We start from the raw sequence: 17,835 nt of genomic DNA on the forward strand, positions 1-17,835 counted from the left end.
TTAGTTTTTCTATACACCAGCAACAAAAAAATTGAGAAAGGATATATGGAAACAATTCCATTTACAATAGCCTCAAAAAAAAATCAAACTCTTAGGAGTAAACTTAACAAAGGATGTGAATGATCTCTACAAGGAGGACTACAAACCCCTGAAGAAGGAGATGGAGGAAGACTACAGAAAGTGGAAAGGTCTCCGGTGCTCCTGGATTAGTAGAGTCAGTGTAGTAACAATGGCTATATTACCAAATGCAAGCTACATGTTTAATGCAATTTGCATCAAAATCCCAATAACATTCATCACAGAGATTGAAAAATCTACCTTAAAGCTCATTTGGAAACACAAGAGACTGCAAATAGCCAAGTAATGTTGTTGGACTTGGGTCACACGCTAAGGGGAGAGCACATACGGGAGGAATGGGGATAGATAGGAAACCCAAACTTGAAAGTGTTTGATGTCCCCACTGCAAAGGAGCTAATACAGTAAGCTTAAAGTGACAGAGGTCAATATGGGAAGGTGACCAGGATGTAGTAAGAGGTCAGGTAGAGATGAATCAATTTGGGTTGTAAACTCTTGTGCATGGAAGCAATGCTAGGAATCACTCTGTATAGTTATCTGTATCTCAACTAGCAAAAACACTTACCTTTCATATTATTGCTATGTCTTCTCTTCAACAAAACTGGAGAAAAGGGCAGACCAGGTTCTGCCTGGAAGCAAGGGGAGTGGAAGGGAGGGCAGGGGGCAGGGGGCAGGGAGGAGAAATGCTCAAACAATGTATACAAATATGAATATGTGAATAAAAAAAAGACAAAGTATGCTGAGTTTCTAGGTTTATATTTAAGAAAAAGAGCAAGAAAATGCATCCAGCAGACATAAACATAGCCACTATGAGTTGTGTCATGTTATAGTAAGATCCATGGCATATGAATACCTTCTAAAGATAACACTTGCCTATACCAGAAGCAACCTGGATAGAAAGCTCAGGGACAATCAATAGGAAGAAAGCACCAGGCCTGAAATTGAGCTTGTCTTCTAAATGTAGGTAAAGTGGTAACTCCTATGGTCACATCTAGACAAGGGTACAGCTCCATGTTGGCAATGTAGGGTTCCCATATAAACCTATCACTCAAATGCCTTCTGTGAATTTTCATGATAGCTAAAGCCCTAGCCACTGGATTTAGGAAAGGGATGAGAAGGCAGAAAGAATATCCTTTTTGCTATAAACAGGAATACTTCTCTTCCACATGGTATATATATATGCATATGTATATATATGTATATGTATATATACATATGCATATATATATACGCATATGTATACGTATATGTATGTATATATATATATACATATGTATATGTATGTATGTATATATACATGAAATAACTCATAGATAGGGTTAGACCTCAGCAGATGTTATGGTTTGAATCTTAAATGCCTCCACAAGGCCCATATGTTAAAGACTTGCTCCCTAGAGTGGTGCTGGAATTATTAAAAGGTAGGGCAGTGGGAGGTCTTCAGGTCATTGGGGATGTGCCTTTGAAGGGAACAGTGAGACACCTCCCCACCACCAGCCCCTTCCCCTTCCTCTCTCTTGTGCCTATGTCATTAGGTAAGCAATTTTGGCCTACCATGTACTTCCACCACAGTGTGTTACCTCATTATATGACCAAAGCAATGGGGGCCAACCAATCGTGGACTGGAACCTTTAAAACTATGAGCTAAAATAAACCTTTTCTCTTTTTAAGTTCATTATCTCAGGTATTTGCTACAGTAACAGAAAGCTGACCAACAACAGTACACTGAATATATGGTTAGTAGTTAATAAATGTTACTTCACTATTAGTATTATGCAGGATTTACATGGTGAGTTTTGAGCAAGACAATTAAAGGTCATTTCAGACTTCTGTTCACTTCTAGCATGCCCACAGAAACAAGCTGTGGCTTTCAAGATCTAGAAGGGTAATTTTGCCCTAGGTTCTTTTGCTGACAGCAAGCTAGCCCTAGCCTGATAACTGCTACAATACCTACATCCCATAATGAGCAACTCCCTTTACATACATTTGACCATCCTTAATATTCATGGAATGTTATCCCTGGGATGGCCATTGCCTTGAAGGTTGAACATCCATTCAACACATTCTGCTCTGTGAACTCTGTTATTAATTCGTGGCCTAACAATTTCTGCTGGTATTTCACTTGGTTCTAGGTATCTTTGCCCTGGAAATACATATCCATGCTTAAGTGAATTAGAAAGGTTACTTTCTTCGTCTGACTTAGAAAAATTTCTAAGCCCATAAAACAATTCTCATCAGATATGACTTCAACTGATATTGTTTGCCATCATGGATTTGTGATTATTATTATAGTTTATTACAATGTATTTTATTCTTTTAACAGAAAATTCTTCAATTTCAACCTTAATTATAATTAGTCACACATACCTTAAAGCTTTCCAAAAGGAAGTCATTGCTTTTACTGGTGATTTTTATGCAAGTAATTTAAACATTATAAGGTGAGAGACATAATAATTTAAAAGTAATAATAACAACCCTTATTGAGTGCTATTATGTACCATGATCTTCCTTTAAGCACTTCACATGTCATAAAGCATTAAGTCCTTACAGCAATCATAAACTATTATTATTCCCATTGTATCATTTATAAAGAAACAGGCACAGAAATGTTAACAAACTTACTCAAAATCACACTGCTAGCAGATGCTAGAACAAGCAAATGAACAGACAGAAAAAACCAACATAATAGAAAGACCAAAGTATATATAGTCATCCCTCAGTATCCACAGGGGATTGATTCTAGGAACTTCCTCTGATACCAAAACCTGACAATGTTCAAGCTGTTTACATAAAATGGCATAATAACCTACACATATCCTCTCATATGCTTTAAATCATCTCCAGGTTGATTTATAATACCTATTAAAACCTTACAATTACATTGTACCTAATACAATATAAATGCTATGTAAATAGCTGTTATATGGCATTGTGTAGGATACCAGTACAGGTATTGGGTTTATTCCTAAATACTTTTCATCTCTGGTTGTTTGAATCCAGGGATGTGGAACCTGCAGATATGGAGGGGTCAGCTGTATTCATGTGGAATAGTAGAATAACACTCAGATACAGATTTAAAGTATGTTTACTTTATGGTTATTAGCTTCCTAGGTCTGCTGTAACAAATTACCACAAATTGGTCGTTTAAAACAACACAACTTTATTCTCTCACAGTTCTAAATTCTAAATTTTAGGTAAAGGTTGGTAGAAATAAATACGTGATTTTTTTGTTTCACATTCAACTTTATGTCCTGATTTCCACCCACAAACTCTTTTCAGAGGCTGTGGGTCCCACTAGATGAACTCCTAATCTTGTGGCTCTGTTATTCCTTATGCCTCAAAGTTCTGTCCTGGATTCTATGTATCTTGTTATAAGGAAGAGAGAGAACACAGAGGACCATGAAAGAACTTTCAGCAGTCTAACCTGGACGTGATTCATATCACTTCTGTCCACATGTCATTGATCAAAAGTAGTATGCCCCACCTAACTGTAAGAGAGGTTGAAACTAAATCACTAACATTAACAGAAATCTACATGTCTAAGTTCTGATAAATGCCTCTGGAAGATATGACTAAATCCAATGAGAGACACATGTGAGTTCCCACATTTTTTTGGCAGGGGGTGGGAGAAGAGCTTTCAAAGAAGATGCCTTCACAATCATAGATGACTCCACAATGAAAAAAGAAATAGACCAATAACACAAAGCACAAATACACTTCCTAAGTAGAAGAATTTACTCCAGTCTAACTAATGATAAGAGAGATTAGGGCTTTTAAATTGCTACTTTTAATATCTTCAAAGAGGTAAAGGAAAAAATCAATAAGCAAGACAAAATAGAAGATGACAAAAAACAAAAAGGTAGTTAACAATAGTAACAAATTAGATATTCTAAAAATAAAAACTAAATTTTAAATTTAAAAATACTCAGGGGGTCAAGGGGAAGAAATGGCCCAAACAATGTATGCACATATGAATAAAAGAGTTAAAAAATACTCAGAAGATAGACAATGTAGTTAGAATTTTGGAGAGAGTAAAGAGAACAAAAGCTCTGGACATCTGCAGAGGGATCACCTTGAGTCTGTGGCTGAGTACTAACCCATGCATATGTAGGAAGAAACTACTGAAGCCAGGAAATTAATAGCAGAACAATTCTCAGAACTCACACAGTTGTGGTATTAATCTATGTTCCCACTGACAAGAGTGGAAAAACCTCGTAATATTGATTAGATACTCAGGTAGAGATTACCTAAGTTGTGGGGCTAAATTAACCTTGAGCTAAGACTGCTCTTGTCATGCCATAATAAAATTAACAAGTCTTAAAAGCATCTAACTATATCTAACTTAATTGCATATTAGATAAAACCTACTTAAGGAAATCCATCAAAACTCAGAAACCAACAGTGTAAAATTTACAATGTCTGGGAATCAAAAAATCAGGAAAATATAACCTATTTCCATGGGAAAAATAATTTAATAGAAACAGACCCAGAAATAAGATGATATGACTAACTGACAAAGATATTAAAACATCTAAAATAAGTATGATTTATATGTTCAAGAAAATATGAAGAATTAGTAATAGAGGAAAGAAATGAAAGATAATTAATATTCAAATGGAGTTTCTAGAGAAGTACAGTAATACAAATGAAAAGTACAGTGGATGCAATTTAGAGCAAATTAAACCCTTTAGAAGAAAATATGAGTGCACTTGAAGCCATAGCAATGCAAATTATCAAAAATTATGCACCAATAGAAAAGGACTTGGAAAAAATGAATAAACATCAAAGATAAAATAAAATGGTCTAACATATGTATAATTGGAGCTCACAAAAGAAAAGAAAGAAGGCAATGAAAAATACTTGAAGAAATAAAAGTTACATTTCCCAAATTGATGAAAAGTACAAACCCATAGATTCAAGAAACTCAACAAACCCCAAGCAGAATAAAAATAAAGAAAATCATGTGTCTTAGTCTGTTTTGTGTTGCTACAACAAAGTAATTAAGACTGGATGACTTATTAAGGACAGTCCTGAAGGCTAAGAAGTCCAACATCAAAGGGTTGCATCTAGTAAGGGTCTTCTTGCTATGTCATTCCATGAGGAAATATAAAAGGGAAAGAGAGTGTGGGTAGTGCAGAATCAAAATCATCCTTTTATCAGGAACCTACTCTCAAAATAATCTACTCCATGAAAAATGACACTGAATGGCATTAATCCATTTCATAAGGACATTAATCAGAGGTGATTAGGTCACCTTTTGATCCCACCTTTCAACACTGTTGCATTTCTAAAACATGAACTTTAGGGCACACATTTAAACCATAGCACATGTCAAGGCACACCATAATAGAATTGACGAAAATTTGTGAGAAAGAAGAAAAAAAACATTAAAAGCATCCATAGGGGAAAAGATATATATGTATGCTTTCTTGGGTCTCTGGTTTGGTATCTTTCATTATTTTTAGAAATTCCTGTTATTATCTCTAAAATATGTCCTTGCCATATTCTCCCTCTATTTCCTGTTAGTGTTCCAGTACACTTACAGTCATTTCTCCCTTAACTAAAGGGCACATGCTGAGAAAGTCACTGTTAAGTGATTTTATCATTGGGTGGACATCATTGAGCATATTTACACAAATATAGATGGTATAGTCTACTAGACACCTACACTGTATGATGTAATCTATTTCATCTAAACTACAAACCTATATAGCATATTACTGATTACTGTAGACATTTGTAACACAATGACAAGAATTTGCATATCATGTTAGTCTGTTTTCTAACACTATAATGAAGTATTTTAGATAATTATAAAGAAAAGGTTTATTTTGGCTCACAGTTTTGGAGGTTCTAATCCATGATAGATTGGTCCAATAGCTTTTGGGCCTGTGGGGAGGCACCAACTTATTTAACCATGGAAACTTTGTTAAAAGGATCATCTATAGGACTAGTATTCAGCAGAATAAACTTCAAGAGATGCTAGCTTAGTCATTCTTCTCAATTCATTGTATTGCTCCTAAATGCATAAACATGTTAATGATATTTTCATGTTTTCTCTAAATTGCAAGTCTTCATTTACCATTTGAAGTTCAATTCATATTAAAGTAAATCCATATTAAGTAAATATAAACACTTACTTAAAGTGTTTATGACTTTTCCTGACATTGAAACCAACTCCCTCCCCCAAAGAAGCAATTGATTGTATTACTTTATACATACCTTTAATATGACCACTCTCACAGTATATGAATAGATGTTTGCTTTCATATCTGTGTAGTCCCACTAGAAATGGAGATTTTTGACTCTTTAACTGATTCATCTTTGTATCTCTACTGTCAATCAGAGTGCCTGGCATACAGAAGGTACAATTAATTTTTATGGTTATCATTCATGCAAATGGTTATGGAGGTTAACTTTACTTACTCATTTAACAAAAAGTTAAGCACTTTGAATTTACACTCCAAAGGAGAGTAAGAAGAAATATTTCATTATTTGAAAGGAATTGTTTATAGCATTCTTACTATGTGTTCTAATTTTTCCCCAATAGTAGAAACTTTTTTCCTTTTTTAATATTTTACAAATATATTCATTTTAGGTGAATAAATTGAGCTGAATGAGCTAGTTCTCCTTGTCCTTGGTTTTGCCTTCCACAGTTCAGTAACTTATGGTCAACCACAGTCTAAAAATATAAAGGTAAAATTCCAGAAATTAGCACTTTATAATTCTAAATTGCACATAGTCCTAAGTAGCATGATGAATCTTGAACATCCTCATCCATCCTGTCTGGAATGAGAATCACCCCTTTGTCCAGGGTGTCCATGATATATGTGCTATCTGCCCAACATTCTCTTAGTAGCTGCCTCAGTTACCAGAACTGTCATGATATTCACAAAGTTTATGTTCAAATAACCCTTATTTCACTTAACAGTGGCCCCAAAGCACAAGAGTAATGATACCAGCAATTTGGATATGCCAAAGAAAAGCTACAAATTGCTTCCTTTATGTGAAAAGGACAAGCTCTCAACTTAATAAACAAAAAACCTCATATGCTGAAATTGAAAAGATCCATAGTAAGAACAAAACAGTATAAGCTGAATGCTTGTGGCTTATGCCTGTACTCCTAGCCACTCAAAAGGTGGAGATCAAGAAGATAGTGCTTCAAGGCCAGTCCCAGGCAGTTATCAAGATCCCGTATCAACCAACACATGGGCACAGTGGTGTGTGCCTGTCATCTCAGCTATGCAGGAGGCTGATATCAGGAAGATTGCAGTTCCAGGCCAGCCTGGACAAAAAGTCCATAAGACCCCCCCCATCTCAACAGAAAAACTGGATGGGGTGGTACATGCCTGTCACTGCAATAATGGCAGGTAGCCTAAAATAGGAGATTGTGGTCTAAGCAAAAAAATCTATCTCAAAAAAGGAAAGGAGTAGAGCTGTGTACAGTGACTCACACCTGTAATCCTAGCTACTTGAGAGGCTGAGATCAAGAGGATCATAGTTTGAGGCCAGTCAGGGCAAATAGTTCACAAGACCCCATCTCCAAAATAACAAGAGCAAAAAAGGTCTGGAGATGTGGTTCAAGCAGCAGAGTACCTGCTATACAAGTGTGAAGCCCTTAGTTCAACCTCCAGTCCCATCAAATAAAGGGGAAGCTATAGGTGAAGCTTGAGCAGTACAGTGCCTGCCTACCAAATGTGAATCCCTGAGTTCAAACCACAGTACTGTCAAGAGAGAAAGAGAGAAGCAAAATGGCAAATTGCTGACAGTCATCACTTCCCTGTGTCTCTATGAATTTGAAATAAAACCTCAGGTAAGTGGCTGCAAGGAGAAGTGGGCAAATTAGTACTCTAAAAATGAAGAAGCCAATATAAGGAGACAGTAGGTAGAGATTCCAATTTCTAACCAAACCTCTAAAAGTACAAAGCCACTGTGGGTGTGAGAAGGCCACCCTTACTACTCTCAGTTTATTTTTTTTCTTTACTATCTGTACCTGAATTGCTTCCCACACAAGCCACCCATAGGGCCACAAAACAACTGCATGGAGGGCTAAAAGCAGACTGGCAAGTCTTGTGCACAGGACAGAAGTCAGCCAGCATCTGTGCACCACCACCTGGACCAGAAAGACTGGCAAAGAAACCAACCAGATGGTCAAACTGGTTTCAGTCCTGAGGGCCACCACACAGACCAGGACAGTGCATGGGAGCAAATACATGGGACCCCAAGCAAACTTTTGGCTAAGGGGATCAAATGAGGGCCCTCACAACTGGCTATCCAAACCAGCTGAAAAAGAGATATGGTGGCACAATCTTGACTACAACCAGTGCTACCCACTCAGGGCTGTTGCTCAGCCAAGCCCAGTGGGAAGAACATCTGATACCTGAGAAAACATCTAGCTAAGAGGGATGATTAAAGGTGCACAGATCTGTCCTGAGACTGGAGAGGAAAGGGTTAAGCTGTGTGATCTTTACTACAACCAATGTTACCCCAAAGGGCTGCCATTTGGCCAACCCCAGTGCAGAGGTGAAAACCTAATCCCCAAGAAAAATTTTGACTAAGCAGGCTTATTAAAGGCTCCCAGACCAGCCCCAGCAGAAGCAGGATGAACCCACTCATCCCAGTGTCTCTACCCAATGGAGGAGTAGGAAGCAAGCAGGCTAGCTGGCTAGAGCTCAACATCCAAGTCTCTATTCCAAGATGCCTCTCCAGGGCACTTAAGTGAGCTTCTCAGCTAGTTAGAGCCCTCAACCCACTACTCACCCAGTAGTATATGAATACACACAAATAACAGGAGCTGTTTGTTCCTCACTCCCCAAACAAAACATTTAAGTGGAGACCTAGGTGGCAAGAGGAAAAACAGTTCATCATGTACAAACCAGAGCAGCCACTGAACTCCCTGAAATTAGAAGTGTGCAGGCTCCAAAAGTAGCAGAGTGCTTTATGACCTGCTAGCTGTGTTAGAGACCCTACCAGTGACCCACAACTGCTATCTCACAGGCTGGAACTGCCCCACTCCATCCCAGTCAGTGCCATAATCCCAGCACAAAGGAGGTGAGCAAGGTTCAGCAAGGCTGCCTTGCAAGTAGGGAGACTGAGGCAGTGGAGATAGATCTTGGCATGAGCATGGCTCTGTCAAAGGGTATCATGGCTGATAGGCACAGACCCAGCCAAGGGGAGGCAAGTTTCAGCAAGACTGCCTTGCAGGGAAAACAGGACATGCTGATGTAGTCAGGATAGTCTGCAGTAAATAACAACATACCATAGCTGTGCTGTTTCTGCAGCCTACACGACTGGACCCATGAGAATTCAACCTGCACTTCATCCTGCTTTCCCATACTTGCTGTGTAAACAAATGCACTTGGAGGTGGAGGGAGTTGCAAGCATCTCTCATCAGGAGTGTCAGACCCACCCGATCCTAGCATTTCTATATGTCTGTGTTTATGTCTTTTTTCTTAATCCTCAGTTGCTTCCAGTCAGGTCAAGGGACCTGCTCACACTGGCCATGAGACTTAAATTCTTTCTAACCTCCTACTGTGCCATACAAGAATCCTAGTCCCTTTCATATATAACATGATCAGTTGTATAGATAATGCTCCCAAGGATATTTTACTTCATGTAAATATCTGATTTGGTATTGAATTGGTGAATTTATTATTGCTGAGTTACGCCATCAAGTCAGTGGCAGAAACAACACATCAATCCTGCCACTAACCAGTCTTGCCAGACACAGAATAATTCAAGGGAAAGACTTCAGATAACCAAAATCCCCAACCAACTAATTGACTACAGATGAGCAAATCTCAAAATAGAAGCACAAAAAATATGAAAGGCAAGGGGATAAGACACTTGAAAGTTCAACAATCACACGAAAAAGGATAAAATTGATAGCAAAGGGAATGAAATCTCAATTTCTTTCTTTTTTTTTGAAATTTTAATTTCTGAGCTCAGAAGAATGATTACAACAATCATTAATATGAAAGAAGATATGAATAAACACCTCAACAAAGTCAAAGAGAATGTGAATAAACAGATAAATGAATGCAAATAGAATACAAAGAAACAACTAAATGAACTAAAAGAGTCAATCAACAAATAGCCAAATGAACTCATGGGGATACAAATAAAAGGCTAAATGAAATAAGAAAGACAATGAAAGACAAATTTAACAAAGATATAGAAAGCCTGAAAAAATCAAACTGAAACACTGGAAATAGAAAACTCCTCAAGTCAAATAATAAAAATAAAACCTGTCCAACTGACTGAATCAAGTGGCAAGCAGAATATTGGGGCTTGAATACAAAACACACAAAATAGAATAATAAAATGAACATATAGAGAAAAGAATGAAGAAATATGAATGGAATATGTAAGAACTTTGCATCTCTATTAAAGGACCAAACCTAAGAATCATGGGCATTGAAGATGGAGAAGAGGTGTAAGCTAAAGGCATAGGAAATATATTCAACAAAATAATAGCAGAAAAATTCCCAAATTTTGAGAAACAGATGGCCATCCATTGGAGACCTATAGGACTCCAAATAGACAAGACCAAAATAGAACATCTCCATGGCATATTATAGTTAAAATATTAAGCACAAAGAACAAGGAGAGCATATTAAAAGCTACAAGGAGAAGCACCAAGTCACCTGTAAAAGCAAATCCATCAGAATAACAGCAGAATTCTTAACAAAGACCTTGAAAGCAAGGAAGGCATAGAATTAGGTATTTTAAGTGCTAAAAGAAAATAACTGGACGTGACTTTATCCACAAAGCTACTATTCATAATTGAAGGAGAAATAAAAATGTTTCAAGATAAACAAAAACTAAAGCAATTCATAGCCACCAAACCATCACTCATGAAGATACTCAAAGGAATCTTATACACAGAAGATGAACATAGCCATGAAACTATGGAAATAAATAATTCTCACCACATGAGTAGATAGACAAATGAGGAGTAGGAAGGTATAAAGCACTTAAAAAAGCAACCAATACCTCTAAATATTTTTATTATCATATTATTATTATACCCTTTAAATATTTTTAAATGTTTTTATTACTTGTACAGGGGGTTTTGTTGTAATACTTTTAAATATTAACATTGAATGTTAATGATCTCAGTTCCCCAACCAAAGGCATAGAATGGTGAGCTGGATTAAAAAGCAAGATCCGATGAGTTGCTGCCTACAAGAAATGCATCTCACTGACATAAACATTGGCTTAGCGTGAAAGGGTAGAAAAAAGATGTTCCAAGCAAATGGACCCCCAAAACAGGCAGGAGTAGCTACATTCATGTCTGATAAAGTAGTCAGAAGAGACAAAGGTCACCTAATATTAATAAAGGGAACAAAACATCATGAGGATACGGCAATTGTTAACATGTATGCACCTAATGTTAGTGAATCCAACTTCATTGAGCAAATGTTATCGAACTTTAAAGCACAGATAGACCCCCAACACAATGATAGTGGGAGACTTCAATACATCAGTAGATAGGTCATCCAAACCAAAAAATAAAAAGAAGCTCAGAATTAAATGACACTAAGATCAAATGAACTTAAGAGTCATATACAGAGTATTTTATTATCTAGCAGCTCCACAATACACATTCTTCTTAGCAGCTCATGAATCTTTCACCAAATATATATATTTTAGTATACATAATAAGTCAGCAAATATAAGAAAGTTGAAATAATTCCCTGTATTCCAACAGATCACAATGGAATAAAACTAGACCTCAACAACAAAAGAAAATGCAAAATATATTCAAACACATGGAGACAGAACAACACATTGTTGAATGACCACCGGGTCATTGAAGGAATAAGGGGGAAATCCAAAACTTCTTAGAGTCTAATGAAAATGAAAATACAACCTACCAAAACCTATAGGACCACACCAAAGGCATGCTAAGGGGAAAGTTTATACCTATGTGCACCTCCATTAAGAAAAAAAACCTGTCAGACAGTTTAATCATGCACCTCAATTTCCTAGAAAACAAGAACAAACCAAACCCAAAATTATCCAAAGAAGAGACATAATAAGAAGTAGGGCAGAAATTAATAAAACAGAGACCAAATAAACTATACAATGAATCAATAAACAAAACCTGGTTGTTTGAAAAAATAAAAAAGAATGAAATCCCAGGATACTTTGAAAACCAATAGTTGGATAAATTGGAAAATCTAGAACAAATGGATAAATTTCTAGGCACATTTGACAAACCAAAGTTGGTCAAAGAGAACATAAACCTCCTAAATCAATCTATAATAAGCAAAAGAATTTCCCAACAAATAAAAATCCTGGACCCAATGGATTTATTGCCAAATTCTACCAGACCTGCAAAGAAGTAACACCAGCCCACCTCAAACTTTCCTATGAAATAGAAAATGAAGGAACACTACTAAACTCATTCTATGAAGCCAGTATTACACTCATCCCAAGACAAAACAAGAACACAATGAAAAAGAAAATTTTAGGCCAATCTCTTTAAGGAACATACAGGAAAAATTCTCAATAAAATACATACAAACTAAATTCAACAACACTACAAAAATATCATATACCACAATCAAGTTGCTTTTATTCCACAAATGCAAGGATGGTTCAATATATGCAAACCAATAAATGTTATACATCATATTAGCAGAAAAAAGGACAAAAATCACATTACCATCTCAATTAATGTAATAAAAGTCTTTGACAAATGTCAACATCTTTCATAATGAATGCTCTGAAGAAACTAGGTAGAAGGAAAATCCTGAACATAATAAAATCTATATATGACAAGCCTATAGTCAACATCATACTACACAGGGCAACCATTTCCTCTAAAGTCAGGAACAAGACAAGGATGTCCACTCTTCCTACTCTTATTTAATATAGTATCAAAATTCCTAACCAGGGCAATAAAGGAAGAGAAAGAAATAAGTGTGATTCAGAAAGGGAAGGAAGAAACAAAATTATCCCTATTTTCAGATGGCATGATTCTATACCTAAAGGACCTTAAAGATTCCACAAAAAATGCCTAGGTCTGATAAACACTTTTGGAAATGTAGCAAGATACAAAAATCATCACATAAAAATCAGTAGCTTTTCTATCCACCAATAATGAACAGGATAAAAAAGAAATCAGGAAAATAATCCCATTCACAATGGCCTCAACATAATAACAACAACAAAAAAATCCCACCTAGGTAAAAACTTAACCAAGGAGGAGAAAGACTTCTACAATGAAATCTGTAAATCAATGAAGAATTTGAAGATGTCAGAAGATGGAAAGATGAGTCATGCTCATGGATTGGCATAATCAATATTATATGAATGGCTATACTACTAAAAGCAATCTATATGTTCAACACAATTCCCCATCAAAATTCCAATGACCTCTACACAGAGAAAAATCTATCTGACAGTTCATATGGAAGCACAAAAGACCTCAAATAGGCAAAGCAATCCTCAGCAAAAAGAAAAACAATGGAGGTATCACAATACCTGACTTTAAACTATTCTACAGAATCACAGCAATAAAAATAGTACGGTACTGGCACAAAAACAGACACAAAGACCAATTGAATAGAACAGAAGACCCACAGATAAATCCACACAGCTACAATCACTTAATATTTGACAAAGGAGCCCAAAACATATGTTGGAGAAAAGACAGCTTCTTTGCCAAATGGTGCTAGAAAAACTAGACACATACAGGTATAAGACTAAACCTAAATCCCTATCTTTTATCCTGAACTAATATCAATTCAAAGTGAAACAATGATCTTAGTGTAAGACCTGAAACTATTATAGAAAAGAATATGGAAAACACTGGAAAGTATAAGTGTAGGCAATACTTCCCAAGTAGAACTCCAATATCTCAGTAAATAAGAGAGAGAATTGACAAATAAGATTGCATCAAACTAAAAAGCTTCTGTCCAGCAAATGAAACACTCCCTAAACTGAATAGTTGGTCTGCAGAATTGAAGAAAATCTTTGCCAGCTGTACATCTGACAAGTGATTAATAACCAGACTTTACAGACAGCTCAAAAAACTATATTCCTAAAGAATCAACAACCCAATGAAAAAATGGGCAAATGAACTGAACACACCATTTTACGAAGATAGAAGTACAAATGGCCAATAAATACATTAAAAAAATTCTCAACATCCCCGGCAATAAAGGAAATGCATATTAACATTGAGTTTTCACCTCACTAGTCAGAATGGCTATGATCAAGAACACAAGCAACAACAAATGTTGGTGAGGATGGAGGTGGGGGAGGAACCCTCATACACTGTTGGTGGGAATGTAAATTAGTACAACCACTAATGGAAAGCACTGTGGAAGTTCTTCAAAAACCTAACAACAGAACTACCATACTATCCCGTGATACTATTGTAGGGCATGTAAGTCAGAATACAATAGAGACACTTGCACATCCATGTTTACTGCAGTACTATTCACAATAGCCAAGCTATGAGAACAGCCCAGATGTCATATAACTGATGAATGGGTTAAGAAAATGTGGTATGTATACACAATGGAGTATTATTCAGCCATAAAAAGAATGAAATTATGTCCTTTTCAGGTAAATGGATGGAACTGGAGATCAGTGAAGTAAACCAGATTCAGAAAGACAAAAGCTGCATGTTTTCTCTCATATGTGGAAGATGGATCCAAATGATAAACATACACAAATACAAACATGATTTATGTATATATATTTATTCATTTATTATATATTATGTAAATACATATTTAATGCATATTTATTACTATATAATATTTAATATTTATTTATATATAGAGAGAGAACATGTTGACAATAGTGAGACTGTTTGAGGGGACTGTATTGAAATACATTGTATTTGTTTAGAGACATGACATAATGACATGCACTGAAAGCTGTTGACTGATATGGGGTGGGGGGAAAGGGTAAGTGAGAGTAATAGAGAGGGTTAATCTGATCAAAGTACAATATATTCACTGGTGAAATATCATGGCAAAAGCCTTTGAACAATGAGTACACACTTTAAAAATGAAGTGCAGGAAAATGAAGCAGGTTGTGTTAGGGGTGTATACTAGTGAGAAGAGAAGAATGAATGGAGAGGATGAAAGAGTATGTATATGGTCAATGTACTTTATATACTTGTATTAAAATAGAACAATGAAACCTGTTGAAATCTTTTTAAGTAGATTGGAAGAAGGGGATGAGGGAGAATGATGGTGGGGGTGAACCTAACCAAGGTACATTGTAAGTACATATGAAAATATCACAATGAAACCCCCTGTACAACTAATATATGTTAATAAAAAAGAATGAAACTGTATAAATAGGAATTGGTGCTATTCACCTTTCAGGCATCCACTGAAAGTCTCAGAACATTTCTGCCTTAGATAAGGAAGGAGGGACCATTCTACTCAGCAAATACTCTGTACTAGAACATTGCTAAGCCTTAATTACACCAATATGGCACCTGTAAATACTTATAGCTCAGCAGAGAGACATACACATTCAAATAAATTTGAATATCAACGTGACCAATGAAACAGTGGAAGTACATACAAGTTTAAGAGTAGTTCAGGAGAAAGCTCTGTATGAGAAGGTATATTAGGAAAGACTTCCCAGAGATTTCCTATTGGAATTTGAAGATGAAAAAGGATTTCCCCAAGCAGACAAGAGGAAAAGGGCATAAATTAAAGGCCTAGAGACAAGAATTGTAAAGTTTTGAAGAAGTAAAAGTATTTTCAGGAGTACTAGATGATTTGTGAAAGAAAATAAGCTGAAAAATTTAGGCAAAGACCAGATCATGAGGAAAGTCTTAAATGTCATTTTAAGGAGTTATCTAGCAGGTGATAGTGAGCCAAAGACGACAAATGCCTTTCATTTTATTTCCTGGATTAGAAAAAAATATATTATCATATACTCAACAAATATCAGTTGAGCCCATACAACACCTCAGGCATTTTTCTGGGCATTGGACTATTTAAGAGTTGTGGCTTAAAGCTCATTGTAAAGGATATTTTTGTTAATCAGATAGATAGCTTGGATTTCATTTATAGTTTCTATTTCCTATTGATTTTTGGCATAAACTTGCAGGACAGTATTTCTAACTCTGTTGCTAAAGCCAACAGCAACACTTTGAATCATTTCTGCCAGGCAGCAGATTTTTCAGCAGCACACTTCCTAAACTGTAATTAGTTTTCTATAAAGGGCAAATTATTCCTTTCCAAATTTCAGTCTTTATTATATTTTGTCATACATTAATATCTATACATTTCTATTTGGATTTAACTCAAACTAATTCACATCTTTTCAGCCTAAAAACTCTTTTATTTAAAATAGAGTTTTCTATTACAAAAGAAGAAACTAAGAAAAATTTCCAAAATGAACTTAATAGGCATCAGGGAGGGGTAAGAAAGATCATTAGATGGGAGAAATAATGCATGAAAGAGTTAACACATTCTAAGTATTACCTAAATAAGCAACACTAAGAAAAAAAGTACATGTCTGGATGTTGAATCACAGAACTCATAGAGAATTGACATTGATATTGATAATGGCCATTAGTTGATTACATACTACGGGCTCAAAAGATCAAGGAAGACTTGACATTTCAAAAATCAAGGATGACAAAGAAATGAGCAACATCTTAGTTACTTACTACAATTACACATACTAAAAATGATATACTTTTAATATACAAAGCTTATTCCCAAATGAGTTGCATACCAGTGTCCTACATACTTGAAAAATATCCTTCACACTTGATGAAAACAATGATCTGAAGCTGATTGCTAATTTGGTACAGAACAAAAAAAACTTTGTTGCCACATTACAATTATTCTCCATTAACCAGAGAACCAGAAGCAAAGAAAGTATGGTTTTGCAAAGAACTGTGAATTTACATTGGCTCTGAGGACGAGTGGCTTGAAAGAGAAGGTTTCTCAATTTGGATTTGGTATTATGAAGGTTTTTTCCTATCTCTAGACATAGGTTGGCCTATCAGCTGTATTTCTTGCTGCTAACAAGGGAACTGATCACAATTTTCAAGATAGTGTGCCTGGTGATCCCAGAAGTCTTTTGAAATAAAAAGCTAATTAAGAGGCTCCCTAGGGACTGGTCAAAGGCATTCTTTTAGTCTTAGTCCCTTTCTCCCCTTTCTTGATGCCTTATTCCTCCCCTTTCATTTAGCCTGTTCTAAAATGAAAGAATTCCCGTTGTCCAAGTTTCCATCTTTGCTCCCACTACTGTAATACATTATTGGAATGAAGTTTTAAATCCCTAAATGTATGCTTATTTTTAAAGTATTTCTTAAGAGCGCAATAATAAAAATAATTAAAAATTCTTTTAAATTAATAGTAAAAATTCTTCTAGCACTCTTTTTCATTTGGATAACAATTTTTTATAATTAATTTTTTTATTAAAAGAGTCTGACTAAAGGTTACACAGCCAGGTGCTAGTGACTCACGCCTATATTCCTAGCTACTTAGAAGGCAGAGATCGGGAGGATCAGGCGTTCTAAGCTAACCTGGATAAATAGGATCATGAGATCCTATCTCGAAAAAACCTAACACAAAAAAGGCTGGTGGAGTGGCTCAAAGTGTAGGCCCTGAGTTCAAGCCCTGGTACTGAAAAAAAAAAAAAAAGAAAGGCTATACAGCCCTTCAAACTTCTTTATAATAAATCTAACAGACATACAATACTTTGTCAAATTTCAGTTTGGTTTTATGTTCTCCTAATTTAAAAGATGGTGGTTGCATGAAA

The sequence above is a fragment of the Castor canadensis genome, chromosome 3 (assembly GCF_047511655.1).
Source record: "Castor canadensis chromosome 3, mCasCan1.hap1v2, whole genome shotgun sequence".
NCBI classification, from domain to species: domain Eukaryota; kingdom Metazoa; phylum Chordata; class Mammalia; order Rodentia; family Castoridae; genus Castor; species Castor canadensis.